Source organism: Propithecus coquereli, unplaced genomic scaffold (assembly GCF_000956105.1).
Source record: "Propithecus coquereli isolate 6110/MARCELLA unplaced genomic scaffold, Pcoq_1.0 Scaffold3, whole genome shotgun sequence".
NCBI lineage: Eukaryota > Metazoa > Chordata > Mammalia > Primates > Indriidae > Propithecus > Propithecus coquereli.
Window position 1 is genome coordinate 18,314,362 of NW_012148618.1, and position 16,611 is coordinate 18,330,972.

A 16,611-nucleotide genomic window follows, 5' to 3' on the forward strand; every position below is an offset into this window, starting at 1 on the left:
TTAATTTAATCATAAACTAAACAGATTCATAAAATGTTTATAGAGGGTAATAAAGTGATGTTTTTAATACAAAGGTTGCTTATGTAATTATACATACATTCTATGACATTCTGTGTAATTCGAAATGGTTTGCATGAAATTAACAAATACTTATGTCTATTTTATTTCTCCCTCCATTAATGACAAATCATAAAACAAGGAGAAAAAAAAAGTAAGTTCCTGTCAATGTAACTACCTGCAATTCGGAAATTGAAACTGCAGATGCTGCTAAAAGACTTTATCTTTTTCTTGGAAATGTTCTATTAAATCTAATTAGATTTCTCATTTGCTTTTCTTCTCTCTTTCTCTCTCTCTCTCTCTCCCTTCCTCTCTCTCTCCTCTAGATATTAGGAGAACACTATATAAGTTGTTTTAAAATAACCTGCATAATGTAAATAAAGAAACTAATCACTGTAAGAAAAAAGAAAGTGGCAATTTTTGTAATCCTATCACTATTACGTCATAAATCGTCTTGAATGCACACTGCTACTTCAAAGTACCCTGACCTTTAAATAATATCGTGATACACACAATACTCATACTCACTTTTCATAATCTTTCTTTTTCTAAATAAAATGGAAAATTCTGCTTGAAGAATTAGAATCCTGTCCTATTTTTTTTTCAGAATCTTTTGTAAAGAGAAATGGAAGTGATCTAATCTTCATTGTTAGAGCATTTTATCATCCAACTGTCAAGAAATGATCCACTCTGTATTATAGTTCATGTTAATATTTCAAATCGAGTAAGTGGCATGTTCATATTGTCCAAAAAAATTGAGAGAAGCCACTGATTTGTATTTCCCCAAGATCATTTAGACTTTAGCAGCAAATACTGATGATCAGAGCCCAAGGATGCTAAATTTTACATGGGGTGGTGATGGTAAAGTAAATTAATTTAGAAACATTATTTCCTTATCTACACCACACTAAGAAAGACCAAAGTTTCCTTCGCATTCCTAAAACAATGATTTTGAGTACTTTCATAAAAAATTTTAAAAGTATCCATCAGCATTTTCTATAAAAGTGTCAGGCTGGAAAGATATCACCAACCAGTCAGCTCAAAAAGATACTATGTTTTTAAGCCACGAGTCAGGACGGAGAATAACTCCGTAATTCTCCCCTGTGTGATTTCTGTGTTGGAGGACAGAGTCCGGTAACATGAAGGATGAAAAGTTTCCCACCCAGGCATTCCTCAGCACGTGCCACTACAGAAGGCAGAGAGGTTAACCTGGTTAGTTAGATTTAAACTGGATTTCCTCTTGCTTTCCCTTATGTGTCTGGCTCATTTCGATTTTGGCCTTTCTCTGCAAGATGTAAGTTTCCTCTGTCCACTAACTATAATTATAGCAATAATTTCCACTTTTCTGCTGGGCATCCCCTCACGGACACCATGCCTGCACTTTAAGCTCCATTTACTCAAAGCCAATTATCCCCCCTACAAACCCCTTCCACCTCCTGTGTCTCCATCTCTTATAATAATTCAACTTTTCTTAAATTCAACCAGACTAAGAAAACTTGGAAAAACCTCCCACATCCTTCTCCCTGACACTCAAACCTCCGCCAACTCCGCTGTGTCTTCTCATGCACGGTCATACTTTTCTCTTGACTCCACCTCTACTCAAGTCATCTTCTATCCTGACCTCTACGCTAGCATCCTTCCTTCTGAAACCTCTTGCTTCTCCAAACTCTTCCTCCCTCTGGCTTGAGAGCTGTCTCTCTCTCTCTCTCTCAAAAGCATTATGATCACCTTTTCCTCAAAAATTGATGTCTTCTAAACACCCAAGAAAAACATTCCCACTCCAGTACATGCCAATTAAGGAACCCCAGACAGTGATCCCATCCTGTCTTTCCTGTCACATCTCCCGCTCCTTGCTTCCAAGAGCACCAGTTGTGCCCAAATACAGCATGCCCTGTCACCCTCCCCTGCCTCTGCTGGGACCCCAGACCACAATACATCTGTTAGAGTCTCTCCCTGTGGACTCTTGTATTTCATTGTGTTTGACTCAGCTGGTGGGACCATGACACGAGGCCTACTATTCATTGCTCCTTGTCCTATACAGCCCCAGCACTTTTTCTCTACCCCTAGACTTAGTATTTACAACATGCTGCTGTGTGTGACGTTAACTCCTTGCACATCTGCCTCTTCAGTTGGGTGGCTCATTCTCTCACTCATCACTCTGTCCATCATGAGTCTCCTCCGGGGTTCCTGTCCCAGCCATTATTCTAGGCAATAATGATGCAAAGACCTAGTTCCCCCTCTCAAGGAGCTCAGTCCAGTAAGTGATAAAACATGTGAATAAAGTTACATGGTGAGATAAGTGTAATAAGAAAGTCCAAAGGGCAGAGAAGAGGGAGACAGTGTGCTAAGTACCAAGGTTAGATTCAGAAGGCCCAGGTTCAAGGTCTGGCTCTGCTACATAACTGCGTTATAATTAGCACATTTTTCCAGTTTCAGTTTTCTCATGCGCACAAGGAGGATCCCTACTATACAGTGTTCTGTAAGGACGAAAATAAAATTAAATGGTGGATTTCCATTTTCTCCACCAGATCCACTCTTAACCCTTTTGCTCCCTGCTCCCCTAGGGGGTGACCTCTATGGGCCTCCTTGCCCTTTGGCTTTCAGTGAGTTTCAACCAATGAGGATCCAGCAGGGGAGCAGAGAGAGGAGAGAAAATGGCTTGTGATATTTATTTCCTCTGCCCCCTCTCTGCATGTCACCTCAGGATAGCAGAGTCCTTTGGCTGAAGGTCACAGGTCCTGCAAGGGAGTCCTCCCCACATAATCTCTGTGTCTCCAGGTTCTTCTGGAGCAATTAGCTCTCTCCCCTGGCTCCTCAGGACCTAGGGGTAGTAAGGCCCCAGGGTAACTGGCCTTTATGGTCTCCCTGCACCCTACCCACACCTTAATTAACAGTCCCTTTAGTAAAGGCTCCTCAAATTACCCAAGATGAGTGTGCCATCTGTTCCCTGCCAGGACTCTGAATGATAAAATTGCTTTTGAAATTTTAAGTTGCTGTCTAGATGCAAGGTATTTCTCATTTATCTCTGCACAGTGCTTTACACAAAGCAGATTGCTGCTATTAATAACAAATGGTGAAATGAATGTATGCAAGAATGAATGAGTGTGAGCGATCCTGCCCCCTTCCACTTTAGTTACAGTCTTATCCTGGGGATATATCCTTGTCACCTTGATTGGATTTTGTAATGCCCTGATTTGATTTGGGAGGTCCCCTCTTCTCTTGGAACTCACTGTCTCTTAGACTGTCTGCAGAAATCTCAGCCCTTGTTTGTTTCTACTGGTTTAACCAGTAAGGGCTAACTTTGTTTCCAATTTCTGGAAATATCCCCCTTCTATAGGCTACATGCCTGATATCAAAAATAGATTACTTGTTTGTTTATTTATATTTTTTGTTCTTCGACAAAAAGCTGGCAAAAAAAAAAGTCAAAAACAACCAAATTGATTGTTCCCTTACTACATGGGAACCAAGAACATATTTATGGAATAGTATGGAATAGACTGGAGTAGTTTTTTCACAGTAAATAAATGTTGGGCAAATGATTTTCTCTACTGCTCCCTTTTATAGGCAAAAGCCTAGCCAAGAATGGACAATTGGATAGCCTAGGCAAATGATTTGAACAACAATAAATCACAGAATTCAGCAGCTTAATATTTATGAGGAGCCGAAATCATGGCTGATTAGCCTTTAATATTAAGTTTATTTATTTCCATCAATTATAAACTATCCTTATCTCCTGAATCCCTACCTATCTCAAAGATACAGAAGGTAAGCATTTTCCTCTTATTTTAATATGACAATTACTGAGGTTGATGGCTTACAAATGAGAAACTGATCCATGGAAACTGTCTTTGGAAAACATATTTTTGAGTAAACATATTTAATAGTATGCCTTGGTACTGAGTAGATATTATTCATTAGCAAATAATTGCATAACTGGAATTCTTAATTAAAATTTGTGATGAAAAATGAATCTGTTCATTTTGTAATTATGACCCAGAAATTTAGAACATATTGGGGTAGTTTATGAGCACAATTCAGAAGATTTTGATATCGCAGAAGAACTCATAAAGGCTTTAAACAAGAACTTTTGGAGGAAAAATACACACACACAGTATGTGCATGGATACCAATGCATTAAGATTCGAAAAGTCACCCACTGAATACAACTATAACATGGAAACATTCCAATTTAATGGATGTGTGGTAGTGTTAAAAACCTCTAACCAGTCCTTCTGGATCTTTCTGGATTTTCTAGAAAGGCTCTCATCCGAACAGTTTTTTATTTTAGCTTTGTAACTGAAACACAAATTCAGACAATGGCAAATTCTGTTAGCCTCCTGTTTTAGGTTTTCCTTAAAAATGTAAGTTTGAAGTGATCTTGTCAGCATACATCACAATTCAAGTTTCTAGAAGACAGCCGCCAAAGAGCTCATCTTGGCTGACAGTAAAATGAATCGGATAATGTGTAAATCTAACTTGGTTGCTGGAGCCAACCCAGTAAGAAAGTTTGTTACAAAAATTTATAGCCCGAATTGTTTTTCCTTGCTGATTGGCAACTGATGATAGGTTCAAAGGCCAGAGGGATTTGGGGATGAGAAGAATTTGGGAAGAACACTTTGTGGAACCAAACAAAGGCTCCTTCTAGGACATAAATGAAACCCCTGTAACTGGGACTGGCAGAGAGATCGCACCTGCTGTCACCGCATTTGTGTCCTTGCTGACTCAGTGACATCATATCACAGACCCAGATTTAAACACTTGTTAGCCAAATGTATCTTCATGTGTGTAACTGGTTTTTGCTGCTTCATCACAGTTTAACAGGGCATTTGGGATTTTAGAAAACTCCTATCGTTATAGCTGAAACCTAATAGTGTTTGCTCTTGATTTTTATGCCAGAACATCAGCTTCTTGTTGTCCCTTCAAAAAATATTCCCTTCACTCTCTTGAATATTAGCAGTGTAATTTTTAATAACTCAATGTAGTCAATGTTAATAAAATGTCCATAATAGTAAACATCCTATCTGAGAAGGCAAACAGGAAAGAAAAGATTATATCCATTGAGTGACTTTATCGGGCAAGATGGAAATTACCCAGAATCCTATTCTCTTTTTATCAACTAGTAGGTGGCACTGGTGGTTTCTGATGATGAATCCACTCTCTGTACTTGTAATGCACAAAAGTGTAGAGCATTCAATGATTAAAATTTTGGGAGGGTGAGGAAGAGTATGGGCCCTAACCATTAACTGAAACATTTGTAGCTTAACCAATGAGGTTTATTTCAATACAAATTTGCATGGTGTTAAATAGGTCTTTTTTTCTTAACTATTTGCAAGTGATTCAGAGCAATTATATCGATAATAGAATGCATATGATGCACAGAGGTTTTAACTACGCTATAAACCCCATCGCAGAGATCCTGACACTAGATTTTTATGTGACAAGTAAGAACTATCAAAAAAATTAGAAATTGAAGCACACATTTGTAGCTTAGCTCTGAATATCTAATTGTGAGCTTTTCAATGCTTTTATTTTCTGTGTTATCCAAGACATATTGTTTAAACCTCTGCTCTTTTTGTTTTTCACAGCGTGATACACTAGAAGGAAAAATAGGCTCCAGAGCCCAACAGACCTAGATTAGAACCTGGGCTCCACTACCTACTAGGACTGAACCCTGGCAAGATAGTTAACCTAACCAAGCCTGCGTTCTTGTTCATAAATGATGTCTATCTCAAAGAGCTATGGTGAGAATTAAGTGACACTCTTGTATCTGGCCAGTACCTGGGATGGAATAGGTATCCAGTTAGTTCTTTTTCCCTTTGTTGGTTTGAGTTATAATGTTGGCTAAAGCAAAAAAACAAGATTGGGTAGAGAGGTTTGCTTTTGAAAAACAATTTTAAAGTATATTTTTTTAAAATAAACTGTTTTCATTCTCGCTCTTGATTGTTTTCATTATCTTTCTCCATTAAGACATTCTAACATTTATTAGATACTATTCAGCCCCAAATCCTCAAGGTCAGAGGCTTGGTTACTATAAATTGGTGGAGAGAAGTCTGTCAGGAATTTAGAGAGTCAGCTTCCTTTTTGCTGGATGTAAGATGGCATTCCGGCACCTCAGGAGTATTCCTTTTTAAAGTACATATAAGCACAATTAAGTGACTGAGTTGCTGGCTTTTTGTATGACCCTCCCTTCAAAAAGTTTATTTTGCCTCTGTTGGTTCAGAAGATCTTTGATAAAATGGTGATAGCCTTCCTATCTCTTGTCTGTTTGCAAAAGAGCGAGTATGATTAAAGGCTATTTGTTGTTCATCTTTCCAATGGAAATAACAATATATGTTTTTTAAAAGCCTGATTCTTTTTATTTGGCTTGAGCCCTCAGTGTGCTTCCACACGGTGGCACCTGCAGAGTCATTAGCAAAATTAGATAAGTTCCATAAATGCACTGTGCATTCCATTTACTCAGAGTGAACACCAAAAATTATTCATACTGAGGTAGAGTAATCAAAATGACTTTAAAAAGCACATTTTTATCATTCCAAACATAAGCATAGCTATGGTAATATACTATCATAGTACATAATAATAGAAATGAATTATGTCAGTAAAATCTTGAAGTTTAAGATTTACCATGATAAATATTTTTCATTAAAGTGAAATATCTTGGCAGAGTCACTTTCATATGCAGACTGTTGACACGAGGAGGCCAGCTGTGCCCATGCAGATGCTGAGATTTGGGTCTATATTATTAATGATTTATCATGTCGTGGAGAGCTTAGATTAGTTTTGAAAGCAATCCCTTGCCGCAAAAGCACTTTCTATAATGTGCGAACGCAAGGAATACTATATGTGCATTCCAAATTAAAGTAATCGCAGAAGCTGCAGCTACCTTCGAAATTTCAATACCTCTATCTTTATATTTTGAAACATGAAATTCTACATCCTAAACTCTATTATTCATTAAAATTCTTAAAAATGCTATTTCATATCAACTGCATCGTGAGCAGTGTACATATCTGAGTTAACAGACATCTACACTGATAATGGAATGAAAAAGATGGAACGGAACAAAAATTTATTGCAAACCTATTGTGTGCCACATACTTTTACCCTATATATCACGTGTGAGGTTGGATTAAGTTTCTAATCCAATTCTGCAGGATTCCAAGATTGCACCGCCTTCAAGCCATCTATAAAAACATTGTCTAATATTTATTCAGTGCTTGTTTTGTTCCAGGTAAGATGCTAAACACTTTACATGCATTATCTCATTCAGTCTTCAAAAAGCCATTTGAAGTATTATCATCATCCTTGTTTAACAGATGAGAAGACTGAAGCAGAGTGTGGTTAAGTAAATTATCCCAAGTCCCAAGTTTAGTCAGAGGTAGAGCCTGGATTTGAATCCATTGTGTCTAATATTTCGGAGACTTCACTGTTAACTACTGCTATTAACTGAGACCTCACTATGAACTACTATTTCAACTAAGTAAGAGGTAGGATTCAGATCCTACTTAGTTACTACTTCTGTGACATTAGGCAACTTGCTTAAATTCACTAAGCCTCAATTTTCCTCATCTATAAAATGATGATAGTAACAGTACTTGCCTTATAACATTGTTGCAAATTAATTTTGTAAATGCTTAGAATGGAGCTTGGGTACCTATTAAACACTGATGTTTTGTTTAATAACTATAATAGTTAAGGGGTTGTACTTCCTGATGATTGATGAACTTTTATGGACAATTACACACACAGATTTTCTATACTTTTCAGATGGCTTTTACGCTTAAAATAGATTATAAATGAAGCTACTAGTTATCACTGATGGGAAATATATGTAGATAACATTAAAGCATAATCACTAACCATGTAAAGAGCTAAGCTCTTTCTGGGTGTGAAAATAGCCAAATATCTCCATTCATTCATTTGTTCATTCATTTAACATACCAACATTCCTATGCCAGTCCTCAGCTGAGCCCTGGGGATACAGGGTGAATAAATGAAGGAGCATTCATTCTAGAGTAACTGTACTCCCTGGTTTAGCACAGAAGAGAGTGTGAGAAAGTTGTAGGTTCCATTATCAGATCTATTTAACAAGTATTCATTGAGTGTCCATTAAGTGCCAGGCACTGTGCTAGGCACTGGGGCTGGCCAGGTAAATGAGATAAGATCCTTGCTGTTAGGAAGTGTTCAATGGGGAAGACATCCTAAACAGATCATTTGCCTTCAGTCTGGTAAATTACATAAATGAGCCCAGAAGAGAAGCACTTAAACCCATTGTAGGAGCTAGTGGGATGAAGGGAGTTTTGACACTTTAACAATTTTTTTGTTAAAAGTCAAGAAAAGCGGAAATTAAGCTACCTGCCAATATGAGGAAAGAGTGCCCAGAAAGCAGAGACACCGTGAAACAGTGTGGCACGCTGGAGAACTGCAAGTATCCGGGCAATGCTGGTGCCTAAAACATAAGGTAGGGAGAAGGGGGAGTTGAGTTGGAGAAGTAAACAAGGGTAAAAGGTTAAAAGTGTCTAAAATCAACTGATAAAACCAAATGTTAATAAACCACAACAGTGGTAACTGCATGGAAAGCGAACAATTTCCTTGGACTTTTTTTCACTAAAATCCAAGTAGGATGTTATTTTCCTGACTATCAAGATTCTTGGAACCAAGGAAATGATAAATCATTAAGAGTAATATTTTGATCTTGACCAAAAGGTAAAGGATACCATTCTTTGCATGCCGAGGAATTGTCTACCTCTCTCTCTTCCCCTTGCAGACCAAATATAGGGATTGACTCTGAGGTCTTAACTGATAATTTAGACTGGAAACCTTCTAATCCATGGCTTGAAACGATGACCTATCAGCATAGCCTTCTGCAACGTAAAACTTTTTTATTCCTGGACTTAAGAACTCAGTGTGGGTTAAAACCGTACTCTCCCAGAGGCACTCTGAAGTTGGCCATGGTGAAATTTTAGCAAAAAATTTAAGAATCCAGAGAAATGAACTTTTCCCCCCTTTGCTGCTACTGCAGACACAATGACAACTCATAAACCTTGTCTCCAGGTGGGTGGCCATTTGATTCTTAATGAAGCCAATGATCACCCCCTTGCAATCTTCATGCAGGGCACAGTGTCTGCTGTCTGCAGCAGGCTTGCTCCCTTGATGGGGAAAATACGAATAGCTGGACGCCAGGAAACAGGCACAGCTTTCTGGGTCAGAAGTTGGCTGGAGAAGGGGCCTGCCTGCCAAGTAACTTGCAATGATGTCAGAGCCCAGCACAACGAGAAAACACCAGCTAGCTCCACAACAAAAGACTTAAAACAACAGAAAAAAATCACAGCGCTGTGTTGCTGAAGCTGTTCTTTCCGCCCCCTACTCTTTTCTTGTAATAGGAAGAACAGCAGGAAGGGAGTTTATATTTTAAAAGACCGCCCCCCCTCCCCGGCTTCCTTTTGGTTACAAAGTGTTAACTAGCGAGGAAACAGTTCTCCGGATGAGTCCTGCAGCAGTTCCTTGGGGTGTCTTTTTTAGTTTCTTTTCAAGGCTGTCACTGGAAGTGTCAGAAACAAGGAGAAACAGAGTATTTTTCGTAAATGTAAACATGTAACTTTGTGTTCGGGAGAAAGCAGGGACCATTGAGGAAAGGAAATCCTTTCTGCGCCCTCCTCTTCTCTCCTTCACGGTAATTAACCATACTCAAATGAAAATTAAAAGTTTGGCGAAAAAGCTCTCTTCTTTCTTTTTCTTTAAACGGGGGCATTATGGTTCATTCTAGCCATTTAGAGCCCTCAGTGATTCATAATTCAACTGGAAATTAATACAACACAGCCGGTTCTTGGAAATGAAGTTTGGATTAAAATCCTCTTGTTTTGCAACAGATGACGTTTTTCCCCTTTCATTTGTGACAGTCAATTTTAAATGATGTCACTTCAAGGACATTTTCATTTCTCCCACAACATATTACACGAAACACTTGCCTGTAAAACTGGCTCATTAGCCTGCAAAATTATACTGTACAGAATGGCTTTCATTCAAAGTAGAAATGGGATTTTTAGTAGGCAATTTCTGTATTTTATAAAGATAAAGCAATGTTTGATTGCTTCTTCCCAGCTGTTTTGCTTAGTGGGTATAAAGAGAAATTGGAGGGGGGTGGGGAGGTAACGTGGGGGCGGGTTTGTAAGGATGTGCTTAAAAAATAAATCTCAGACTGGAAAACTAAGGCAGAACTTCACGGAGCAACTGCGCCCGCAGCTCTCCTGGGCTGCAACGATTTGTCTTCCGGACGGCTTGAGGAAAGCTCTGGACGGAGTGAGGAAATGAGAAAAAGAGGAAAAGAGGGAGGGAAGCGAAAAGGCTGCTTCTCCGGCCTCAGCACCCACAGCGAGCTGGATGACTGAGGCGCCAGAAGTTGCTGGAAGGAGCAGCTTCTCGGAGGTGGGGAGACAGAAGGGTGCAAAGCGGAGCGCCGGAGAGGAGGGACGCGGAGGCCACCGAGGGGTCAGCGGGGCCGCGGCGCCAGGGTGGGGGCCTCCAGGCGGCGCTGGCCTCCGCGCACCAGCGAGCGTGAGCGCCCCGCCGCCCGCGCCTCCTGCCGTCCGCGCCCGGGGGTGGGACCCGCGCCCGGAGCCGCCGAGTGCGTGGAGGGAGCCAGGCTCCGGCTCGCCTGATGGATTGACTTGGAGATGGATCGAATTACACCATTTGCCGTGCATCGGTTTGTTTTGCTTCTGCTCCGTCCCACCGCTGCCGCCGCCGCCGCCGCCGCCGCTGCTGCTGCTGCTGCAAGGGCTAGTGGTGGCCAGTTTGGGGATTATGTAGAGGAAGCCAAGACCTAAGGAGACAGAGGAATACCTATTTTTTAAAATTTTGTCTTTATTTTCTTTTTTTCTTGTGCGTGACAAGCTTTTTTTTTTTTAAGCAACCACCCCTCATGAGGTAAGATCGTCTTTTAAAAATTTGCTAATGCTCTGTGCGTCCAGTGGGAGTCGGACCCAGATCCTGAGAGCCTGTATCGCTGTGTGTGTGTGTGTGTGTGTGTGTGTGTGTGCGCGCGCGCGCGCGGTGTCACTGGAGGGTCGATTTCTTTTCCAAGCAGCTCTTTCCGCCTGCTGTGCAAAGGACGCGCAAAGGGCTGGAGAGGTTTGTCGGACCCGTCAAAACTGGCAAAGCTGGCGGCTTAGGGGGAGGGGCACATGGACTTGGAGGCCCTCCTCCACTGTGCAACCCCCCCGAAAAAAAACTGGAGGTGGGGAGCAAGTAAAAGTTTCTTACTAGGCAGGGCCAGCTCGGCGGTGCCCCTCACATTGTCTGGGGGAGCCGGGGCTGCTTCGGTGCCTGGCACGGCGGCTCCAGCCAGCGGGAGAGAGCCGAGGCACGACCGAAGGAGCCGGCTGCGGGCTCAGTCGCCTCCTGCCGCCCGCCAGCCCCAGAGCGGACGCGAGGACAGCCGGGTCGGGCGGTGCTGGGCCCGGCTGGGAGCGGGCGGGTGAGCATTCGCCTGCGCTCGGGAGAAGGGGCGCAGCGCCGCCACCAAAGCCAGAGCAGCCCCCCGCGGTGCTAGCTACCTGTCAGTGCGCCCCCGGTTGCACGACCCAGGTGTAGCGCCTGCCGGTGAGGGGCGGGGGCTCGGGTGACTTAGCCGCCCCCGCCCGCACCCCTCGGGCTGCAGCACCAGCTCCTGACCTGAGGGCGGCCGCTTCCCACCCTCCCTCTCCCTCTGCTGGCCGAGCGCGCCGCGGGCGGGCTGCGGAGCCCGGAGCTGCCCACCGCCCACCCCACCTCCCACCGGGCGCCCGATTTCTCCTCCCGGCCACTCTCCCCGGCAACTTTCCGGGCTTTGTTCTCCGGCTGGAAATGCTGTACGGAAGCGTCTTGGACGGGTTCTCCGCCAGGCGGCAAGAGCTCAGCGCTGAGATGTGTTACGTTCTCATCTCCCCATCAATTATGGATGGAAACAAATAAGGAAGAGTCAGTTTTGCATGAGCCCCTTCTCCGGCGGCGGCGAGAGGCGTCCTGCAGCCGGGAGGGAGCTGGCAGCCGCTGGCAGGGGCATGGTGAGGAGGAAGGTAGGGAAACTTTCATTTCCCGTCTTGACAGCCGTGATGTTTGTCCCTGGTCTGCAGAAAATGATACAGAAGCCCGCCTTGGGTAATTTGCAAGGGCTTAAAGCTTCCTCTGTCATGTGTAATTCTTGGATTGAAATGAAAGGTCATAAAGGACTTGGAGGTGTGGATGAGAACTGGGTTTGAAAAATTTCTGCTCAATCGACTCTTGGGACCATTGCTGTCAGGTGATTGTTTAAATCCTGAACTTGTAAAAAGCGAAATGTCATGGAGCTAGGGGGAATCGAAGTGCCTGTATGAATTACAGCGTTGGAAGAACTCAGGGCAGTACTTTCTGTTCTGAGGTGACCAGTCGGTAACCCGCGTTTCAGCATCCCTACCCCTCGCTGCTCCCAGCTGTGTCATTTTCACACAGAAGGAACAGCACGTCGTTATTACAGAGCTGTAGACTTCGCAAACAGTAATTGGACCTTACGTTCACTACAACGAGGGCTGCTTTCCCTTAAAAATAACCATAGTGTTTTCTGTTATTTTGGGGAGGGGAAACGACTAGGGCAATTTCCCCCCAAAACTTCTGGCTGCTAAGAATTTTAAGTCTGCAGTAAAAAGTATGGGTGCTTTTTAAGGTTGCCCTTCCCCTCTACTTGATGTTTGGGGCAATAATGTGGATTCTTTTGTTTATTTCAAGGCTGAAGTCCTAGGGAAAGGTTTGGCATTTTTTCTAAACTTGTTTGATCCGTATCCCTCGGAATAGGAGAAATACTTGTTTGAAGAAATTTTTCAGGGTTTCATGTACTATTGAGAAATTTCGTCTCAGACATCTCAGGGGGAGGATTTCACTATCCTTTTAGTGCTTCAAAACAATAGGTTTTGATGCTGGTTTATTCATGCTGTTAAAAAATAAATCCCCTCACTCTTTTAGGTGTCTAACTCAGGAAATTAAGTTGTATGTAGTTATGTTTAATGTAGTGGGTGATAGTCATTTTCTGTCAAGCTGGCAGATAGTACACAAACATTTATTCTGGCTTAGATACGTAGAAATTGCCAGATAGGCTCTGAGATTTGGATCTATATTACTATGAACCTAAACATCTTAAAATAAACAAACCATAGCTTAGCCATAGCTGAGTTTTGTTTTTTATAGTTAGTGTCTGTGCTTTGGTTTAGGTCTCTAGAATGTGCTCCCAGAAAGACAGTTAAATAGATAACCCTACGGTTTCCAAAACGTGTTGTTGAGCAGACCATTTTCTTCCATTGGCACATTTAGTCAGATTAACAATGAGCTGCTATTTCTTACTGGATCCTGCAGAGTATGCTACCTGGCCTCCTTTCTACTAAAGATACCTATAGATAACCTTTCTTTGAGGAACACTTCTGTGATGCAGAAGAGTCTGCCAGAAATATTGTGGCTTCCCCATCACCAACAGCTGGTTAACTTGAGTTTGATTTAGACTGTGGGCATTCTGCCCTCTTCTCTTCTTCTTCTTCTTCTTTTTTTTTTTTTTTTGGTGCCCTGTAATAGCACCATCTGGCCATGTCTCCTCTGGTTTGATGGCTTGATGGATTTGAAAGATGGTTGTGATGTAAACCTATTAGTCCTTAGAGTGAAGGCAACTTAGAAATCCAGAGGACTTCAGTTCACTTGCCTGCTACTCAAGAAGGCTCTGTCCAGTACCTGTGATGGGAGTAAGTGGGCTCCTGTATCATAAGTGGTGGTTCTATGATTTCAAAGGCCATAGGCAAGTAAACAGGAATGACAGACTTGTTTCACAAAGATGACCATAATTGCTAAGGACTTATTAAAACTGCAGAAGTTCTTCACTTCTTACTGCTCCATCCTAATAAACCTTGGTAATTAGCTTAGTCATTGTTCTTGCATGTGAGTTTCACTAAGATACAAAGAGTGAAAAATGCATCTGAAATAGGGCAATTTTTCACCCTTCTGATGTGTTTTATGCAGAGTTAAGAGCCTGGATGAATGCCTAACCATTATTAGTGTAACCATAGGAGGTGAACTCTTTTCTTAGCATATGGCAGGATAAAATATTATCTTTTATTTCAATTAATAGACTTTAAGCCTGCACATTCTAGATTCATTTCTAGAGGAAGCAATGGCAGCTGTGGTATGTCAACCAATCAGTATTTATTGAGTACCTGTCATTTTCAAGGAACTATGCTAGCCAATGTTCCAATACCAGGTGGACCACACATGCTTCTGTATGTTCAACTTGAGTAAGAATAAAAAGAAATAAAGGATGGCAAAACGAATGGATCTTTGGACAAGAAACACAAATATGCGCCTTTCTTTTTAAGCATATTATTTTGTCCAAGAGATTTTAAAGCAAGATCATCCACACCAAATATTTCCTGTGGTCCAGCCTACCTGCCTTTAACACTAATGAATGATTCAGTGTATTGTTAGTGTAATTCACACATTAAATCTGTCCTTAGAATAGGAGATCTCACTTTCTGTGGCTCATGTGAATGGAGACTTAGTGTTCAAATCTACCAAAGCCATCGTTGCCATTTACTTTGTGAACAGCTCCCAGCTTCCAGTGGGGAAAAAGGTGTGTTTTTATTTATTCTCATGACACATGGAGGGAATGAAAATCCCATAACTATATTAAGCATACCATAACACTTTTCAGTTGAGGTGGCTATTATTGGCCTGTGTCCTCCTCAGACCCTGATAACAGTGGCAGTTCAGCTAATAATTGAAGCGCTTCCATTTCTCCCAACAGGAAAACTCCCAAACCTTCTTACTTTAAAAAACAACCATTTATGTAACCAAGGGCGATCAAATCAGTGGTCCACACCGATACCACATGAGGTATACTTATTTCTCAAACTTTTTTTTCCTATTAAGCTTTTGTTAACTCACTCAAATTAGCATTTTAACAACCCTGAAGTGAACTTCTGCCATTCTCTCTACTTGGACACAGTATGTAGATCATCCATCATCCTGTCCTTGGCTACAACAGGCTGCTGGCTCCGTCACCATTTGGAGCTACACGGAATCCATCCGACTGTGAACAGCACAGTTGGCTACAGCAATTTTTTCTTCCACACCACTAGCAGCATTGTCTGGCTGTGGTAACTAAAGTTAACACCCAGAACGGGAAGTTTTCATTGTTTGGCAACCTGTCCCAGGCCCCTCATTCAGCTCTGGGGGCAGCCTGCTGAAAGGTCCTGCCAGCTTGCAGTGGTGTGTTCCACTGAAGAGGGGGCTTGCCCCAACCTTACACGACCACAGGCGTGACTCTTGAGCCTTGATAAGATTAAACCACCAGAATTACAGAATTGGAAGGAGCCATCAGACTCCACTCAGCCTGCACCTTCAGAATTCAGTCTGTTTGAAAAGAGGAAAAAAGGAATGCAGTAGCCGTGGGTCTGTGATGCCAAATACTGAAGACAGAAAAAGAGCTGTCTAGTTCCTGGTGAACTGAACATGTTATTGCTGCATCCCTTTTCACAAAGAACATGTAGTGTGCCTAAGCATGGGGCCCATGTCTAACAGCACCCAATGCTATAATATTTTTTGTTTGCATTTGTTCTTCTTACTCAAGAAGATACCTGTTACAGTAGCCATTGCTTGTTAAAGCAAGAATAACGAATTAGGTGGATTCATTTGTTAGGTTATGTTACCACACTTTGTTGTTGGTATGTTTAAACTTTTATAATTGGGAATACTACTTTTGGATTTTGAGGTGCAAAGGGAAAACTGCCTCATGTTTTGGTGTGAGTTAGCATGTATTCTCTCTTCTCTGCCTAACATTTATTAATGAAATCAGCCACAAAACAGTTGGGAGGAGGAGGAAGATGATAGTGATGATGATGGAGGAAGAAGAGGAGAAAACAACAGCAACCACAAGACCTAAGTCTTAATGTTAGTTTGCTTACTAAATTCTAGGCACCATATTAAGGTCTTTATATTGAACATATCATGTAACCCTCAAGCAACTACATGAGGTGTGTTCTGTTGTTATCACTGCCTTACCTAAGTAGAAGCTGAGGTACTGAGAAGTTAAGTCATTTTCCTAAGGTTACTGGATGGGAAGGTGGTAGGGTCAGTGTTTGAACTCAAGCCACTTTTTCATCACTGCACTGAATTGCTTCCAGGAACACCCACTATCCTGCAATTTTCTGACTCCCTGATATTTCTAACAGTTGTTTTTAAATAAAAGAGTCATGTCGGGGGGGGGATTTTTATACTGATTGAAATGATATGTACAGTATGGCTATGCTCTTAAATCACAAGTTTTTCTAATCATATTGTCATACCTTACCTTTATTTTATATTCCTATTGGCCAAATAACTTTTACACACTCTTCTCTGCAAGTGTCCTAGAACAGTATCATCTCCCACCATTTTTATCCATGTTAGGCTTTTCTGTCCAAGACTAAAGTGGTATAGAACAAATGACAATATTCATCACCCTCCACCAAAAAGTGCTTCTGCATCTGGGTGCGATTGACATTCATTTCCCTGATCTTGGCAGGT

At 41.7% G+C, this 16,611-nt stretch overlaps 1 protein-coding gene across 5 annotated transcripts in view; it reads left to right on the top strand.

Annotated features, from left to right (window-relative positions):
- The first annotated feature begins 11,736 nt into the window (after positions 1-11,736).
- SEMA6D (sema domain, transmembrane domain (TM), and cytoplasmic domain, (semaphorin) 6D) overlaps positions 11,737-16,611 on the top strand; it is a 53,318-nt gene continuing 48,443 nt past the window's right edge. For all 5 annotated transcript variants that reach the window (XM_012649163.1, XM_012649161.1, XM_012649162.1 and 2 more), the window contains exon 1: positions 11,737-12,113. The gene's annotated coding sequence lies outside the window, so the exon portion shown is untranslated. The remainder of the gene's footprint in view (positions 12,114-16,611) is intronic.